The sequence below is a fragment of the Ictidomys tridecemlineatus genome, chromosome X, assembly GCF_052094955.1.
Source record: "Ictidomys tridecemlineatus isolate mIctTri1 chromosome X, mIctTri1.hap1, whole genome shotgun sequence".
Taxonomy (NCBI): Eukaryota; Metazoa; Chordata; class Mammalia; order Rodentia; family Sciuridae; genus Ictidomys; species Ictidomys tridecemlineatus.
In genome coordinates this window covers 9,146,775-9,168,281 of record NC_135493.1, presented here as the reverse complement: position 1 = coordinate 9,168,281, position 21,507 = coordinate 9,146,775, and positions in this window count along the sequence as shown.

The following is a 21,507-nucleotide window of genomic DNA, read 5'->3' as shown; positions in this document are numbered from 1 at the left end:
TACAATTTGAACTTCTGAAACTATCAAAAAAAAAAAAAAAGCAGAGAAACTCTTCAAGATATTGGCACTGGCAACAGTTTCCAGAATAGCACAATAAAATCACAGAAATCAAAAGCAAAAAAATGGCAAATTTGATTAATTAAAGCTAAAAAGCTTCGGCACAGCAAAGAAAATATTCAACAGAGTAAAGAGAAGACCTACAGAATGGAGAAAATATTTCTGAGCTATTCATCTAACAGGGGTTAATATCCAGAATATAAACTGAACAAAAAAGAAAACAAAACAACAAATAATCCAATTAAATGGACAAATTACCTAAAAAGATACTTCTTGATAAAAGTAAAAATGGTCAAAAGACACATAAAAACATGTTTTATATCATTATCCTATAGGGAATTGCAACTGAAAACAACAATGAGATACCATTAAAATGGTAGCTCTCTCTGTTGTAATGTCTGTTATCAAATAAAATCAAACAAAAATACTTGTGAAGGTGTGGAGAGAAAGACATATTTACACACTCTTGGTAGAAATGAGAATTAGTATAGTTACTATTGAAAACAGGATGGAGGGTCCTCAGTAAGCTAAAAACAGAATTACCATGAGATTATATTACTTCTGGAGATATAAATATCTGAAGGAAGTGATATCAGCATAAAAAAGAAATACCTGCATACTTATGGCTATCATGGCAGTATTCACAATATGAAATCAGACTAGGTGCTCTTCAACAGATGAATGGATAAATAAAATACACATGCATATAAATACATACACACAGACACACAAAATGGAGTATCTTCAACCATAAAGAAGAATGAAATCCTATCATTTATAGAAAAATGAGGATAAATGGAAGATAAAATATTAAATGAAATAAACCAGACACAGAAAGACAAGCATCACAAGTTTCTTATGTGGAAACTAAATAATAATAAAAAATAGGATAAGAAAATAGAAGAGGGTCTATGGACTATTAGAATATGGGAAGGATGAGCTGGGGAAGAAGGGAGAAAGAAAGAGTGGGAGTATAAAATGGAAGTGGACATGATCGATGCATGATGTGTACATGTATGTAAATGTCACAGTGAAATGCATTAATTTGTACATTTGCCAAGTGCAAATAATTAAAATACAAGAAAGGGAAACAAAAATTTTTAATTTTAATAGTTGATGGAATTCACAGTAAGCTACTGAGCTTAAGTTTGTACATTAATATTTCAATTAATATTCATAAGGAAAATATAGTATGAAACTGTCATCTCTGCTTGAGAATCATTTTGAAAAAGTACAAATAGATACAAGAGTGGATTCACTCATAAGTCCCAATTTTGTAGCATGTCTTGATAGTTTAAAATGAGTCTACTTATCTGAAAGGCTATTTTGAGGTTCAAATATGATAATGAACAAAGGTACACTTTGTAAATTGCAATGATAAATATCAGTTATTTATATTAGTTACAAATTTAATTTTAAATCACTTCTCCTTTGATTGACTGTTTTTCTAGTGTAGTTCCTCCCTCCACTGGTTTTCATATTTATTTTTCATTTCTTTTTTATGAAATATTTTATTGTTTTGTAACAAAGACTTCCTAGTTATGAATTATTTCAATTGTGGAAGGCTTTTATTTCATCTTCAATTCTGAAACTTAATTTTGCTTGGTATAGTATTCCTGTGTGACATCCATTTTATTTCAGAGTTTGGTGTATATTATTCAAAGATCACCTCAATTTTATGGTGTGGGTTGATAAATAAGCTGAAATTCAGGTTGATTCTCCTCTAAGTGTTACCTGTCATTTTTGTCTACCAGCTTTTAAATTTCTATTCTTATTCCATATGTTAGGTGTATTCATAATAATGTGCCTCGATGTGGGTCAGTTGTAATTTTATATATTTGGAGTCTTGTATGTCTCCTGAATTTGATTTTCCATTTCATTCTTTAGGTTTGGGAAATTTTCTGATATTATTTTATTGAAAATATTGTGCCTTTTTTCATATGTATTTTAGAGCCTTCATCTATCCCGAGGAATTTTAAATGTGGCCATTTTTTATGTTATTCCATAGTTCTTAAAAATTCTGTTCATGGTCTCTTAACATATTTTATCCATAATCAATTTTATTTTTATGATCATATATTTTGCCTTTGTTGCCTGAAACTCTATCTTCCAAGTGGTCTAGTCTGTTGGTAATGTTTTCATTGAGTTTTAATATTGACTCCATAATTTTGAGGATTTTTGATTTGATCTCTTTCAGAATCTGTATTTCCTTATTGAAGTGATCTTTCACATCTTGTATTTTTTTTCTCTGATTTCAATGCTTATATCTTCTTTTACCTTGCAGATCAGTTTAACTATGGACTTTCTAAATTTCTTCTCTGATATTTCCTCCACTGTGGCATCAATGGAGTCTGAATTCAGCAAATAGCAAGTTACAAAATTAACACACATAAATCAATTGCATCCCTATGCACCAATGATGTATCAGCCAAATTAAGAAAACTACCCTATCCACAATAATGTCAAAAACAAATAAAATGGTCAGAACTCAATGTAAAAAGAAAAAAACAGGTGAAAGACCTCTACAATGAAAACTACAGAATACTAAGGAAAGAAATAGAAGAGTTTAGAAAATGGAATGATCTCCCATGATTTGACATAGGCAGAATTGATACCATCAAAATGGCCCTATGACCAAAACACTATACAGATTTAATGCAACTCCTATTAAAATTCCAATATCATTGTTCATAGAAATAGAAAAGGCAGTCATGAAATTCATTTGAAATATTAAAAGTTCCAGAATAGCCAAAGCAACCATTATCAAGAAAAACAATGCAACAGATATCATAATACAAGACATTAAATTATACTGCAGAGTTATAGTAACAAAACCAGCACAGTATTATCACCAAAACAAGAATGAATACCAATGGAAAAGAATAGAAGCCACAGAGACAAATCCACAAAAATAGATTTACCTCATACTAGAAAAAGGCACCTAAAACATAACATTGAAGAAAAGATAGCCTCTTAAACAAATGGTGCTGGGAAAACCAGAAATCCATATGTAGGAACACAAAATTTAACCTCTAACTCTCACCCTCAACTCAAAGTGGATTAAAGACCTAGGTATTAGACCAGAGACTCTACTAGAGTTTCTACTAGAAAAAAAATTAGGGCCAACACTCTAACATGTTGGCTTAGTAACTGACTTCCTTAACGAGACTTATAATGTATAGGAAGTAAAATGAAAAATCAATATATGGGATGGTATTAAACTGAAAAGCTCCTTCACAGCCAAGGAAATAGTCAAGAGTGTGAAGAGAGAGCTTATAGAATGAGAAAATCTTTGCCACACACACCTCCAATAAGGCAATAAATTCCAGGATCTACAAATAATTCAAAAAGTTTAATATCAATAATAACAATAGTAAAAATCATCATCATCATCATCATAATCCAATTAATATATTGACAAAAGAACTAAATGGTTCTCAAAAGAGTCAACAAATATTTGAAAAAAAGATTCAACATCTCTACCAATTAGAGAAATACAAATTAAAACTACACTGAAATTTCACCTCATTCTAACAAGAATTGCAATTTTCAGAATACAATTAGCAATAAATTTTGGTAAGGGTTTCAGTCATTTTTTTTCTGCTATGACTAAAAGTTCTGACCAGAACTATTTTAGGAAAGAAAAGTTTATTTGAGGGCTCACAGTTTCAGAAGTCTTAGTCCATAGAAGGCTGTTTCCATTCCTTGGGGCTAGAACTGAGGAATAACATAATGGCAGAAAAATGTGAAAGAGAGAAGCAGCTCACATGGTGATCAGAAAGCAGGGAGGGAGCTGGGCACAGCGGTGCATGCCTATAATTCTAGTGGCTTGGGAGGCTGAGGCAGGAAGATCAAGAGTTCAAAGCCAACTTCAGTAAAAGCAAGGTGCTAAGCAATACAGTGAGATCCTGTGTCTAAATAAAATACAAAATTGTGCTGGAGATGTGGCTCAGTGGTGGAGTGCCCCTGAGTTCAATTCCCAGTACCAAAACAAAACAAAACAAAAAACATAAACCAAAGTCATGCCCCCAGTGCCCTACCTCCTCCAGTTGCCACTCAGTTAATCCCATCAGGGGATTAATTCACTGATTGGGTTAATGCCCTCACAACACAATCATTTCTTCTTTGAACTTCCTTGCATTGTCTCACACATAAGCTTTTGGGGGACACCTCACATCCAAAACATAGCATTCTATTCCTGGCCCCCAAAACATCACACTTATCTGACAATGCAAAATATATTCAGTCTAACCCAAGAGTCTCAGTAGTTCAGAGACTGCTCACATTTTAAGTCCAAAGTCTTCTCTGAGGCTCAAGGTAATCTCTCATTGTGAGCTCCTGTAAGATTAAAACCAATTTGCACATATCTAATATTAAAGATACTGAGTAAAAATTTCTTTTTTTTTAAAGAGAGAGTGAGAGAGGGGAGAGAGAGAGAGAGAGACAGAGAGAGAGAATTTTTTAATATTTATTTTTTAGTTCTCGGCGGACACAACATCTTTGTTGGTATGTGGTGCTGAGGGTCGAACCCGGGCAGCACGCATGTCAGGCGAGCGCGCTAACGCTTGAGCCACATCCCCAGCCCGAGTAAAAATTTCTATTTACAGAAAGAAAGAAAGGGGCCAAAGCAAGACTGAAACCCAGCATTGCAAACAGGTCTTTAACAACTACAACTTCCTTAGCCCTAGTTTTATTCCCCTTTCAAGTCCACATTTTCTGAATCTTTTTGCTCTGCTTTATGCTCCTGATTATCACAATAAATTTAGTTTAAAACTGCTAGCAATATCTGTTCCACTGCCTGAATGTTAAGGTGTCCAGAAATTTCTTCCATCAGATTAAGAAAATCCATTGATTTTAAAATTGGCCTCATAGAAAGTGTCAGGACATGGGCAAAATGCAGATAAGTTCTCAGTCAAAACTTATCATGAATGGCCTCTAGTCCAAATACCAAGAATGTCCTCCTTTTCCTCTAAACCCCCTTGAGCCTTGTTGACACTGTCCATTGTCCCAATGGCATTCTGATCTTCTGAGCTCCCATCAGAATCAGCCAGTTAGTGCCATTTACAACCTAAAATATTTCCAGCTTGCACTGCTAAACATTGAAAAATTGTTCCCATCAATTCAAAAAGCTCAAAAAACTTCTGAACTACATAGTCAGCTTAGTCACAGAAATGATCCCAGTTCTCAGAACCAATTTGATTTTAGTCAGTTTTTTCACTACTGTGACTAAAATACCCAAGTGGAACAACTATAGGGGAGGAAAAGTTTATTTGGGTTCTCATAGTTTCAGAAGTCTCAGTCCATACACAGCTGGCTCCATTCCTTGGGGATGGAGGTGAGGCTGAACACCATGGTGGAAGTTTGTAGTGGAAGGAAGCATCTCTCATGGTGATTAGAAAGCAGAGAGAGACTCCACTCATCAGATACAAATATATACCCAAAGTGATATCCCCAATGCTCCGTTTCCTCCTGTTATCATTCAGTTAATCTCAGGAGGGGATTAATTTACTGATTGCGTTAAGGCCTTCACAACCCAATCATTTCTTTTCTGAACTTCCCTGCATTTTCTCACATGTGAGCTTTCAGAGGATACCTCACATCAAAACCATAACAGTGAGGATGTGGGGAAAAGGATATATTCATACAAGGAAAATTATGGCAACCACTCTGAAAAGCCATGAGGGCATTCCTCCAAAGACTAGGATTGGCACTGTCATTTGACTCAGCTATCCCACTCCTCAGTATATATCTTAAAATCAGCATACTCCTGTGACATACGCACATCATTGTTTATAGTAGCACAATTCACAATAGCGAAGCTATGGACCCAATCTAGATGCTCATTAACATGTAAATGTAAAAGAAATTCATATATATATATATATATATATATATATATATATATATATAATAAAATATTACTCAGCCACAAAGGATAATGAGTTCATGACATTTGCCAGTAAATGAATGGATCTGGACACTATCATGCTAAGTGAAATAAACCAATCCCCTTAAAAACGTAGGTTAAATATTCTCTTTCATATGTGGATGCTAAACCATAAATAAAGAGGGAAAGGAAAGTATAGAAGTTCAGTGGATAAGGAAAATGGGAATTAAGGGAAGGGAGGGTATATAGGAGTAGAAAAGACAATGGAATTAATCTGACATAACTTTTCTGTGTACATATATGAATACATCACAGTGAATCTCCACATCATGTGTCAAGAGGCATCTGTGGGCTGTGTGTGGAACACGTCAGCATCACAGCCTAGTGAATAGGAGAATCTGGTGTCTGGGAACTTCTAGTGGAAATTTCCTTTGGCTAAGTCTTCCCCAATACATGTGACCCTATTTAAGCTCTGTACCAGGTTCCACACAGCACCAGAGATTGGGTGACCTGCTGCAGCCACACAGACTCTCAGAAATGTGTGGGACCTGCCAATATGCCAATCAACCTGCTAACTGCAAGACATCATAATGGAAGACTCCACTTCTGAAACCTTATTCCTACCTTTGATGTACCTCTTTAAATAAACCACAGGAGCTATTTTGTAATTGTCCAGCTCCAGCTCCTGTGTGGGTTGGGTATAACAGGTGCTCTACTTTAAAATTATTTTTCTGACTCTATGTCTTTTTTTCCTTCTGTAATTATTTCTGACTTATTTCATCTGATGGTTTATACTCTCCTGGGCAGGAAGAAGGACCCTGAGGTGACGCTGGCAGCTTCCCCATAATTGTGTACATCTATCTACAAGTCTGGGATCCTAATTTTGATAAGATATATTTTGTGCTTATATAAATATACCAAAATATATTCTACTTCATGTATGACTAAAGAGAACAAATGAAAATTAAATAAAAAGAAATAGTTAAAAATCAGAAAAAAAAATCCCTTAGAGAATTTCCCCCCATCCCTGTTAGAAGAATCTCAAACTCTAAGGAGTAGCATTTATCATAAACTTTGATTCACAGCACATTGTAATTGTTAGTCTTTGTAAAGCTCATATTGTTTTCTTTTCTCCAAAATTTATTTTATTGCATGTGTGTAAGGTATACAATATATTTTGAAATGCATACCAATAGTGAAATTATTATTATATTTAAGCAAATTAAAATATCTATCACCTTTCATAATTATCTCTTTTTTGTTTGCTAAAATTACATAAAATATATATTGTTAGCAAATTTAGAATATAAATTATTAACTACATTTCTGCTGCACTTTATCTCTCTTAACTAATTAATCCTATATAACTGTAAGTTTGTCCCTTTTAAAGTACCTTTCTCATTTTCCCTCCATTCTCAGTCTTGGATGCCACCATCCTATCCTTTTTTATTCTTACATTCCACTGTAAGTGACATAATTCAGTATTTGTATTTGTGCTTTAATTCACTTAGCATAATGTCTTCTAGGTTCATCCATAGTGTTTCAAATGACAGGATTTACTTATCTTTTAATGCTGAGTAATATTCCATTGTGCATCTGTACCACATGTATTTTAACCATTCATTCATTAATTGATAGACTATTTTTTGTCATGGGCATTGTAAATAAAGCTGCATTAATAAGAGCATGTGTCATATCATGATCCTGATTTCAATTCCTTTAGATAAATACATATAAGTGATATTGTTGAATAATAATTAGCTCCATGTTTTTTGTTTGTTTGTTTATTTTGGTGGGGAGGGGGGCAGGGGAGGAATTCATTTCCTTTACCATAATGGCTATACCAAATTATATTCACATTAATAGTGTACAGAGTTTCCCTTTTCTTGAAGTCCCCTTAATACTTATTATCTTTTACTTTTTGGATGATATCCAACCTAAACTCATGTGAAGTTACTACTCTATGCCATTTTAATTTTTATTTCATTGATGATTAGTTATGTTGAGCATCTATTCACATACCTATCAGCCATTTTTATGTGTTCTTTGGGAAAATGTCTACTCGAGCACTTTGTCCATTTTAATTTATTTTGTTTTATTCCCAATTTGCATTCCCATCCTCCTTAAACCAAAGTTAGTTATTGTAATAGGTTTAACATGTGTCTCATTATCCATATGTATTTTTTGGTAAATTTCATATATTTTAGCTATTTTATGTAAATAATGTTGCTTTATGTACATTTTGTTCCTTCCTCTTATCACTCTACATTTTAGACAGTCTATTATGTATAACTGACAAATTCCTCCATTGTGATCTACTCTTTCTCTTTTAATGGACAAGAGGCAGACAACTCTCTCCTACATTAAATAATAACATAAAACTGCAATAAATATCTTTTTTATGTCCATATATAGGTCTGTGTATAATTAATTCTCAAAGATATACAGCTAATCTCCTGGGTCCAAGCGTGTGATTATATCTCTTGTACCATGACTAAATGTCAAATTTGATTTGGCATTAGTTTAATTTCTAGAATGACTGCACCAGTCTAGACACCTACCAGAATGGCATAAGGATTCACTTTTCCCACATTCCCATAAATTTCTCCTATGATCAAGCTTTATATGTTTTGTCAGTTGGATGAAAAAATCTATCTTTTTTATTTACATTTCACTGATTACTGATTAATGAGATCATATCTTCACAGTCTTTTGGGTTTTGGTCTTTTGGGTTCCAATTCTGTAAAATCATAGTTTATAACTCTTGTGAATTTTCAATTGGGATTACTGCTTTATTTGCTGTTGATTTAGAAGAGTTCCTTGAGTAATCTATTCATTTTGTTTTATAAACTGCAAACATTCTCTTTCTTTCACCTTTCTGTTAATAATGTCCATGTTGTCTTCTGTTAAAGAAAGATTTTTAATTTTTATAGAATTAAAATTAAGTTGAATGTAGAAGATATTTCCTTGTGTTTGGTAGTTTTACAGGATAATAAAAATTTAAATGTTCTTGTATTAATTTTATATTATTATGATTTACATTAAGTTAATTAATTCATCTTACTTCCCAATTTATACATGATGTTGGATAGAAAATCAGCTGTTTTCCATATAATAAGCTAACTTCCCTAATATAATTTAATAAACATTCCTTCTTTATCTATGATTCATGATACCTCTTTATTGCATATTGATCTCCCATATAAAAAGTATTTTGATTCCATTGAATTTTATTTAAAAGCATAAAAGATTTTTTGTGTACATTTACAACATGCAAACAAGTGTAACTATTATCACTGTATAAGCTCATAATGATAAATTTACACTATTTACTTAGTATACATAAAATTATAGAAATGATTGCAAGAATTTTGAAATATAACAGGAAAAAAATAGTCTGTTAACCACTGTTCAAATACATGCTTCCAATGATTTCTGTGGTTTCTCCCATGTGCATTTTGTGATATTGAGTCAAAAGCCTTTACTATTTCCTTATCTTGGTCAACTTTCTCAGATTTTTATAAAGTACCTTTTCACTCACCTGGCAAATAAGTTCCAAGGGAACTGAGGTAACTTGTTAATAATATGCCAGAAGGAACTCACCAACAAACAAATCAAGGGAAAGGATGTAAAAGGAAAAATAAATACAATAGAAGGAACATCATATCACAAGCTTCTATATCTACTCATTGCCTGAAAGAAAGAAGATTGTTGTGTGTATGTATTGTGCTTTAATCCACATTTCAAGTATGTTCATGGGGGAAATATTCAAGATAATTTTTCTGCTGTTGCTTACATCTCTCTATCATGGTTTCCGCAAAGCAAAACATTATATAAAACCCATGAAGGAAAATTTCATATGATGATATAATGATTTCACGTATCTTTAGGCTGTAGTTGTACAAGCCATTGGTAATTATTTCCCTCATTTACTATGGTTTTAAATTTCAATATGGAACGTATTTTAAAGATATATCCTAAGTAAAAACCCAGTATTAATTCAAAGAGATATTCCTATTAGTCTAGAGGAAGCATGGCAACTTTATATTTCTCATACTAAGTCAAAGCATTTGGGGACAGGTCCTTGAACCATTATGGTGATAAATAGTCTGAATCTTCAGGCAAGTTCAGCAAGAAATATAATAATTTATAATTAGTAATAACTGCAATAGGCACAGAAGCAGAGCATAGCAAGAAAATGTCATAACCAAGGCTAAATGCTTCTGATATAAATAGTCTTACACATACCCATTATTTCCTATGGTCTAAGTCTTTCTTGCATATTGACATAACATGATTGTCTTAAATACCTCTGAATGTATAATCACTACTTCAATACACTAAAGATGCCTAATAAAGGATACCATTCCCCAAACTAAGAAAAGTTATTTGACAAATAAATGCATTAAATAATATTGTGTACACTCCTCATATTTTATAGTTGGTGCTAATAATATTTTCCTGTTAGCTCGGTTTTCCTCTTGCACTTTCAAACATGAAGTCAGTCACATAATGTATAATATGAGAAGCATTAATTACTACTTATTGGTATAGTAGCCAATATAGCATCCATAAACCAAGGGTCAGGGGTTTAATTTCTCTATTGGAGACTATTTCTTATTTCAAAAGAATTTAAAATCAGAAGAATTATGTACACTAGTGTATAAACAGGAACTCAAATCCAGAGTAAATAATGTTTTTTTTTTTTCACGCAACTTAGTAATGGAAAGTTTTTCATACATACCAGGGATATTCTAAAAGTCCTCTTTCAAAGGCATGGGTGTTTTACACAATGAAGTATCAACAAAGATAAATTCACACTGGCAGACAGCAGATTCTGGAATGATACTTTGATTAGATGCCAGCCTCTTCATGGATGTCTTCAAAGCAATAAAAGCAAAATAATCTGTTATTTTTACTCAAATTTAGATTTTCCAAAGTTTAATTGCAGAACTTGTGCTCTGCTTCATCTTAGTCCTTCCTTTGTTTCCAATCTTCATATTTTGTCCTAAAACTTTAATCCTAATTGTTAGGAGTATATTTATATATCAGATTAGAAATAGAAAAAAATCTACTGAATACTTTAAAAGTGATCACAAAGAACAAAATAAAAGGGCCAGACAAATCTTGTTTATTTAATTCATTGTACATAATATTTAGCCAAATATCACAAGGGCGATTATTTTTTTAATAGACAAGACAGTTAAAGCGGGTCCTCCAAAAGCCGACAGATGAATATGGACAAATATTAATTTAAATCCATAACTCTTTTATTAAACAAAGCCAAATGCACACATAAGTATATCTAAGGAGAGGAAGAATGGGATGCAAGAATGGTATTACATTGTGGTTTCACTTTCTCATATGTGAAATTAAAGAAATGCATTATATTTTTTCTAAAGATCTATAGAATCCCTGATTCTCAATCCTTTTGTTGACATTTATACTGCATAGAAAGATATAAATTTCTGATTATGCTCAAAGTTCCAAAAATGAAAAATACAATCTTTATCTGATTCATATTTTAAAAGCACTTGAAAATTAAACATTGACTGCTATGATATTTTCCAGAATTATTAGTTAGGTTATCAGTTATATAAGAAAAACCATAAACCCCTTATGATTAATAAACATGAGTTAAAAGGTATATGAGAACTTGTACTGTGTGAACTATTATTATATTTTAAAGGCACTGTTTATATCCACCTAAGAATATGGAAAGGTACCCTTGTATTCTACTTTTAATATTAATTTTCCTTCCTAAGAAGCTAGGTATAATACTGTGGTCATTACAAATGTCCACAGCTTGGTGCCAAAGTCTTTAGAAATAAAAAATATATATTATTTATTTTCACTGAATACATATGAATCAAGAAAATAAAAATTATGGAAATATAATATTTATTATAAAGAATTAATCTGTTAAGCAAAACAGATATCTTACAAATTACTATACCAAAAGCAGTGTTTTTCTTCCCTTTTGTCAGTTCCCTTCATCCCAAAGAATTGTAAACATCTTACAATTTACCTATTTTTGTTTTTTGCTCATTATATATTGAATGATACTCTAGATCTTACATCATTTGCCAATATGGACTGTTTGGATATCTTGGTAGTTAGGGTAGTACTAAGAGGCCCAGGAGTTGCTCTTTAATGAAAGTGTGCATTAAATTTATTGATTTTGATACATCATTCAGAGATGCCATCAGTCCCAATTGGTGAATTAGGCTGGTTTGGAAGATCCAGGGCTGAAGCAAACAAAAGGAGTGTTAAGACTTAGTGCAAATATGCTGTAAGCCAAGAGAGACCAGGGCCAGGGGGAGGGGAGTGAGGTATTCATTTCAAGTGAACAATTAAGGGAGTAACACAACACTCAGTTATAAACATGAAGCATTTTAAAAATATAAATTATTCCCCAAAAATGATGACCAAAAAATCAAACTTCTAAGCACAAATACAATTTAAGCCTGTACCTCAAGTGAATGCTTCACTTGTCGTTCCCAAGTTCCAACCTCAAAGTCAAGTGTAATAATTAAGATTATTCCTTCAATGCTTAAAGAGTGGGTCTTTCATTTGATCGAAATTTAAAGAAATGGCTCAAGAACTTCATTTTACATTAATCTATATAGATATGGCACTTGCATAATGTGTTCAGTAAAAATATTTCTTGGTAAGAAGAGTCTACAAAATCTGTGAAAGCTGGTCCAAACTAATCTTATAATGGTAGAGTCATTTCTAAAAAAATATGCAACAAATGTAGAGATTCTGTGGATTAAATTATTCCTAAAGAACTCTTAAATTGTTCTAAACAACAATATTTTAAACAGGCAAAGAAAATGAATTGGAAATACACATATGGATTCTTGTTTCAGAGAATAATTATGAGATTGATGAGCAATTATAAAGGAAGAAGGATGATAAAATCTAGCAATGGTTGATTTTGGGTATAGAAACTTTTTCATGGATAATCAGAAGGATACAATATGAAATAACCATCATATGAAGTCAGTGTAATGCCCCTTGAGATTGATATCATTCTTCAATTTCAGTATTTTTTCAAAAAAGATAGCAATTTTCATATCTTCGCATATCTGGAAAGAGTCCATGCCTTCAGATTTCACACTATTATTTTATTAAATATTTTTATTTGTAGATGGACACAACACCTTTATTTTGTTTATTTGTTGTTATGTGGTGCTGGGGATGGAACCCAGGGCCACATATATGCTAGGCAAGCTCTCAACTACTGAGCTACAACTTCAGCCCCACACCATTATTTCTATGGTCAGATTTAACTTGAGAGAAAATAAGAACAATTCTGTGTGCACCTAACTCAAGTATTAAACTAGCACTCAAATTTTAGGTGTCATAAGGAAAAGAGTAAACTGTCGTAGGTCCACCAAGGGTAGGTAGTAAACTCTTTCATGGTGGAAAAAGAAAGTCAGAAAAGAACTGCAGACATAATAAATTAACTGTCTTAAAAGGTGTAAAAGACTTCTACATAGAAAAAAGTGAATGAAGGACACCTAGCAGAAATAACTGATGAAAAATTGAATTTATATTGTTGAATAAGATATGATTCTCCCTCTCTCTGAGTTTAGCTGAGAGATCATGATAAATAACATTAGGCAGAATATCTAAAGGACTATAAAACAGGCATAGGCACAAAACCATGATGATGGAAGAAGAAGCTGAGAAAACTTCCGTACTGAGGACAAGGAAAACTACAAAATAAGAATAAACAGTTGAACTGAGCCATATCAGTGACAGAAGGTGAAGTCATGGCAGAGATGCTATGAATGATGCTGGTTAGAAGCATTCAGGATATTACCAGAGGAAACGGTTTGGATGAAATATATGATGTATGAAAGGAAATAATAAAAAATAATATGAGAATCTCAGGTTGGAACAAGAGAGCTAAGGTCAGAACATTTAGATTTGTTATTTTCAGGCAAAATATAACTGATGATGTGAATCAATAGTACTTTTACAACCAAGACATAAGCACAAGTGTGCTTTGAAAGACAAATCAGGTCATTGTGTGCAAAGTAGAATTAAGTGGAAAAAGGCTGAAGGCAAGGAGAAAGGTTAAGGAGGCATTTAAAAAGTCATGTTAAGAAACTTCACCTTAATTCAGAATATGACCCTTCAAGTCAAACAGAATCTCTCTTCAGGCAACTCCAAATTGCTAGAAATTCTGCCACAAATATTCAGCTCAGAACAAATTCTGACCCTTGAATCCACCTTCAACACACTGCTTTGAGTTAAAGCCAATGTTCTAACAGCTCATTCAATTACTTGATGTTGATTTTAATGAAATCTGTTTTCAATTATGCTGCTTCTTCAGTACACTTTTTAAAATTCCTAACATTATATACATTAGAAGCTGAAAAAGTTTCTTTCTCTATGTATAACATTCCATCTATCTGTCTATATAATGGGAGCATTTCTTTCAAATGTTTTCTATTGGCCTTTAGGTTCAAGTTCAAGCTTTTTGGCCAGAAATCAAAAGGGCTTTGTAATCTGTTCTTTGATGGACTATGTAGCCTTAATTTTCACTAGTCTCTGCCTCACAGTTTATGTTCCAGCAATATCAAAGCAGATGTAGTTCTCCACTCACAGCAAGCTGTTTCTCACCTGGCCTTTTGCTCCATTGTCATCTTTGCCTGGTAAGCCCATTCCTGCCCAGCTCCCCCCTGGCTTACAGTGACTCATCTTGGCACTTCCTCTGAGAAGTCTTTCTTTGCAGATATCTTCGAATTCATATACTAATTTGCACCTTTGTGTCCAGTGTTATATATGAACTGTAGGAGACTGATCATAATGCCATGAAAAAAGCAAACTATGAGCTAGGTTCTACCTTATATTAGTAGGAAAGATAATTTGGTTGATAATAACTGAATTTCTACCTGCATTTTTGAGCCACTGAAGCTATCTTGTCAATGATCCATAGTGCTGGCAAAATTCAAAGGCTGCTTTGTTTCACCTCCTACCCTAGGGGTCAGTCTTAACCTTCCTATTAAGGCTTCAGCAACAAAGCAAAGAAATGTTTTTATTTGTTTTAGTTTTGCCATTTTTTTTGTACCAAGGATTGAACCCAAGGATACATCCTCTGAGCTATGCCCCCCAACCCTTTATTTTATTTTTTGAGATGGGGGTATTTCTAAGTTGCTGAGGCTGGCGTCAAACTTGCAATCCTCTTGCCTCAGCCTCCTGAGCTAATGGGATTACAGGCTTGCACTACCACATCAGTTTATTATTATTTTTTTTTGCACCTGGATTGATTAAACCATTTCAGCCTCTGCGCCTCATTTTCCTTCACTGTGACAATTTAAAACAGACAATAAAAATATACCTCCCAGTGCTAACTTTATTGTTTTCCTTCATATTTCCCCACTTGGGTCCCAAACATATTACTTAATCATGATTCTTGTGTCTATTTTAGTTTACCATAAACATTTTAAGAGGAGAAAATTTGGGAAGCATAATACAATGTAATGTCTGAATGCCTTCTGAGTTTCTTGAGTATTGCATAAGTGTGCAAATAGTTACATGAAATTACATTCACACAAATTCATTCTCATAACTATACACTTGTAATTTATTTAAAATTCTTAATACAACTTTTTATGAATAGTTACCTCAGTCTTATAAATAATTAAAATTTACCAGGCTACATATAATGGTTCTCAATCTTTGCTGTGCCAGTATCATCAAAACATAGATTTAAGAAAATTTAATATGGTAGGAAGTCCTTAGAAATCTACTCCAAACCTTAAATTTTACATATATGTATGAAACTTTGCGTACATATCAGTAATTGACTTTGCCCAAAATCATATCTTGTTAGTGCAAAAACAATGACAAAACACACATCTTGACTCCCAGTCCAGTAATCTCTCTCCTATGCCCTAGCAAATTCTGTCACACACTAAGTACTGTGCTACTCAAAAAGTTGAACCCACAGATACTTTCTCTTGAAAGTCTAATAAATACCCCCTATCCCAAGAAATTGGTTAGCATTGGTTGACATGTCCTTTTACTGATACTCACTAATAATCTAAGACCTGGCTCCCATGTGACCTCCTTGAGAATGTCTTCCTCAGCACTAGTCATGTTATAACATTTTATAATTTTCTCTTCTTGAGCCTCACTCAACACTCTAGTCTAGAAACTCCTAGGAGCCAGGAGCCATGTTTCATGTATTTCTCTATAAGTATGCATTTCCTCTGGATGTTATAACAAATTGCCACAAATTGGTAGTTTAAAACAACAGAATCTTATTCTCTTATCATGCTGGAGGAGGCCAGCAGTATGAAATAAGTTACAAAATCAGGGTGTTGGTCAAGCTCTGCTCCCTCCAGAGATCCTAGTGAAGAGTCTCTTCCTTGCCTCTTCAAGGTTCTGATGGCAGCTAACTTTTAATTTGTGGCCCCATCATTCTTATTTCTGCCTTCATGGTTCACATTCGATTATCCTCTTCCATCTGTGTCAAGTATCCCTTTGCCTCTCACAAGGATGCATGTGATTATATTTAGAAACTCACTTCAAGATACACAATTTATAACATTTACAAAGTCTTTTTGTTCCAGGGATTAGGATATGGAATTATTTGGATGGTTATTCATATTACCGTAACCCGTATTTCTTAGAACAGGATATGAATCATAGCACAAAGTTGGTATTCAAATTCTTTGACTACTTAGCATATTCATAAACCATAGCTTGCAGGGTAAAACTTTTTCCATTTGGCTTTGGCAGTCTAGGAAACCATGTGTACTCGAGATGTCAAGGAGTAAGAGATTCAGATATCAATATCCTAGATAATTAATTGATCTCAGTGCTCAAACACAATTAATTTCAGTTGTGTTAACTATTTGCAATAATGAATACTTATTTACTACTGATTATGAAAGCATTGTTTGCATTATATATAATATTAAGTGTGAAAAAGGAGAGAAAAACAAAACAAATAATAAAAATCACCCATAATTTCCTTCATCAACAGATAATCACTGTAAATATAATATTTATTTTCAGTAAGTTTTATATATATACTTAAATATCTTTTGCATTTGAGATGTATATGTTCTATATTTCATACAGAATATTATTAAATTATTTTATATAGTAATATAAATTGAATTTTTTCTTAATGGTTTAAAGCATATTATATGGAACATGATTATAACCTCTATTCACTAGGCAATATAACATTAGCATTTTCCATTTCCCTTTGTGAACATCATTTTAATAGTTTCATAATGTTACATCATATGGATGTATCATAATGCACTTTACCATTCCGTTGATGTTATGTAATTGAACTAATTATAAATGACTTTCACAGCACTGAATATAATAAATATAATGATAGGCAAATATGAAGATTAATTTAGCATTGATGGAAGGGTACGTACATATTTTCAAAAACAAGGGCATGTATGCTCCATAATTATTAATGTCTAGACTATGTGCTAATGTGGCTTTGCCTTCATATCTCATAACTCCTAACCTATATTTCAGTACTCCAGGCTACAAGTTTTTCAAGAGTTAAAGAGTATATGATGGAAAATGTATATGACAAATGGAAAATATTTGAAATAGAGACAACCTGAAATAATCACCTAGAGAGATAAAGTCAAAACTATTACCTGGCATGAGCAGGACAAGTCATGGGAAATGCACGAGGCATTGTGTGTAGTTGTGTCATGCGTGCATGTAGTTGTATCAGGTGGCTGGGATCCTTCCAGTTGGTCTGGAAGGATCCAGTTGTTTTGAGAGTGGGAGGGTCAGTAGAAAGAATGATGGGGATAACATTTTTATACTTGAAGTGTCAGACTAAATCTTTCAGGCAGAGAATTATAGTTTATGCTTTCTTTAATCCACATTGAATTTGTACCCACAGTGCCTTCTCCCAGGTCTCAAAGGTAACAATCATTACTCTTTATAATTCAATGTTTAAGAACCTACTTTATGGGCTGGGGTTGTGGCTCAGCAGTAGAGCACTTGTCTAGCATGTGCAAGGCCCTGGATTCAATCCTTGGCACCACATAAAAATAAAATAATGATTTTGTGTCTATCTACAACTAAAAGAAAATATTTTTAAAAAACCTATTTTATGTTAGGATCCATTCCAGTGATTGCATGTCCAATATCTATTTTCATTCTTTTATCAACCTTTTATTTTTATTCCCATATTATTGATATGGGAGGCAAACACCCAAGATTACATTTAAGATTTAAACTGAGGTATGCTGACTTGTCAGACTGAGTTCCTAACTTTTTCCCTCTACCTTTGCTTAGGTTACAAGTCTCCTGTCATGATATTCAGGTTTTAGGATTCTAGGTAGTACCTAAAATAAGAACTTAATAGACATGTGACTTTGGATATGCAGAAAGAGCTGTGACTAAATCAATGTGTGACTTTTCTTCTGGTAAAACGAATTTAAAACTTATGACTCACTTCTGGTGAGTAGTTTTGGTCATGGACACTCAGGGGTCATTTGCCTTCAATTTAGCTCCCATGTAGAATCTTTAAATACACTGAATTATCAGTGTTTGTTATTGCTAGAAACTTTCAATAGTTATTTAAAAATAAAATGAAATTTAAGAGATATCAAGTTGGACATAAAGGTATACTTAAGTATATAACTCATTACTTGAAAAATTCAGTAGACATTTTGAATTTCAGAACATTAACAAACAGTTGCCCTTATTAAGACATGAAACATTCTTTGTTTAAAGTTTAAATCATCTCTATCTTCTTGACAACTATTGGTGACACACTCACAAAATTATACTTAATACCAATGTAATGACTGTTTATTTTATTGAATTGCATACCACTGAGCAAGAACCTGAATTGACATCCTTTTGTGATGAATTAGTTTTGCCCAGAAATCTCCAAAATAGTCAACTTTTTATATTTTCGCTCTAATGAAATTATTTCCCCACAATTCTTAGTTTACAGACATGTGATTTCAGTAGTGTTGTATATGATAGTCCATTAGAGTTTAAAAGAGACCTTTTATTTTTGTCTGGTAAAATGGCGGAATCATTAAGAACTAAGGTCAAATTGGCACTATTTTTTTCTACCTGATTCATCATTGTCATTTTATAAAGTTGTAGTGTTGGGATTATAAATGTCAGATATTTAAACATTCTACAATGTTCATTCAATGTAAATAGTCTTGCTTTTTGAAACCTCCTTCTAATAGTACCACAAAATATTTGACAAATATTCTATTGAACATTTCCATTATCAAAGGACTCATTAAATCTTGAGGTGGTTTATTCCACATTTGGGCATTAGCAATTTTAGAAAAGGCCTTCTTTTCCTTATTTTGCCCAAAACTTATTCTTAAATAGCTTCTTTCATTGAACCAAATTTTATCAGTTAGGGCTACAGAGAAAGGTCAAACAACGTTTCCAATACTTTTAAGATATTGCAATTGTAATATTACAATAGTGTGGGACTGATGTAGAGTAATCAATAATGGTAAATATTCTAATGAATATCGATTACTGCTATTTATATATCAAGAACTGTTCTTATATAATCACATTGTAATATTTGCAAAAACTCCATATGGTAGATTCTGTAATTATCCTCACTTCATGGAGAAGAAATTCACATACAAAAAGAATAAGTGACTAGCAAAAATATCACATAATTAATGAGTATTGGTGCCAAGATTCCAACTTGAGATGCTAAGCTAAGGCCACTGGACTATATATAAGGAACATGATTAATATTATTTATTTTATTATGCTGTACTACATTATGTTGTGTTATATATGGCATGTTGTATTATATTAGTATTCATTCTTAATGAACTGTTATATACTAAACAAAAAGTCATTAAAGAATATATGAAAACATAGGTAAATATTTATTTCTAATGTCTCTTCCAACACTACAGAATCTAGGCTAGATCCCAATGAAAGAGATTCAAGAACCAATCTCTGGTTAAATGATCTATAGATACTAACATTTGGGTATGTAACACACTGTACTCTACTAGTCAATACTTGCACAGTTTCCAAATGTGTTTTTACTCTCTCATTATTAAATATGCAGACAGCCATAGCATAGTAGATATTTGAAGAAATTATTCAAAGGGTATATAGAGAATACAATTAAACAAATAAACAAAACTAAAAACACAGTACTAATTTAAGGAGTGGTATTTGTTAGAAATATCATTAATAATCATTATTAATATTAAATAAGATATAAAACCTTTAAATACAACAGGATTTTTTAACTAGGAGCATTCAAAAACGGGGGAAAATGATAGAAAAAATATGATTCCAAATATTATAAAAATCTCAGTAGAAACTTTGACCTTATAGAACCTTCCTTTGGTCTCTCAAAGCTGCAGCCCACACTGATCTTTTATTACTTCTTTGAATACTTCAAGTAGCTTCTTGTCCTTGAGCCTTTGCAATAAATTTTCTCTGAACTGGAATGTATTTCCTTCTGATCTTCACATAACTGGCTTCTGTTTACCATTCAGCACCCAGACAAAATACCATGTCATAGATTTTCCCAGTCTGTTTATATATAATTGTATTCCTACCAGTCTATCACCCTGATATTACTACATTTTCCTTTAAAATGCCTATCAGTACTTGACTGATGGTTTTTTTCTTTGTTTTTCCCCCCTTTCTGAATTGACACTCCATGAGTGCAGGGGCTCTCTTTATTCCTTGATATCCCTCCAATACTTAATCTGGCACATGTCAGATGTCCCATGAATATTCATAGAATGAATCAAATTTTCCAAAATGCTAATGATATTGTTTGGGGACACAAGCATATAGACAGTTTTATAAAATATTCTCTTATGCTTTTTAGTATATTATAAGATATCCATAAGCACTTAAAACATCCATTTTTTTTTAAGAAAAGGGAGTCCAATGGTGTACACTCAAAAATATCCAGTGGATATGGTCCCTAAAAATTTTACCTGTTTCTTCCTATTGAAATGTGATGAAAATTAATATCCTCTTAAAATGCAACTTTCAAGGAGGATTTGAGATGTTAATCTAATTACTTATTCTCTTCCTAGATTTTCACTATAGGGATATAAAAGCAGCAAAGGAAAGTTAGGTCAGAGTTGGAAATGCTTTCTAGTTTTCCCAAATCTACCGATTGCTAAAGAACTCAAGCCCAACTCTTTGCACCTCGCTTTCTCTTTATCTCCCCATCCTTTTGGCCTAGTGCTCAGCATGTTGCTATTGGCTCAGAATAGAGCCTCAGTAAAGGTCATTTAACATGAGGTCTTAAAATATAATGTTCAATTTCTTCATTAACTTCCAATCTCCTTTTCTTCCTTATTTTCTTTTTAAAAAGGCACTAGATGAATTTTCAATACATAAATCAGAAACTTATGATTGTACATGCACAAATATGTGAAAAGTGATATGAAAAAATTATTTTAATACAGAATGTTGCATCCTTCACACTCAGTTTTGTTAAAGTAGAATTGGTGCTCTGCAAATCAGTCCTGTAAATTGATGGGTTTCTTTCTTCCGACTCTTTCCTGTAAGCAATA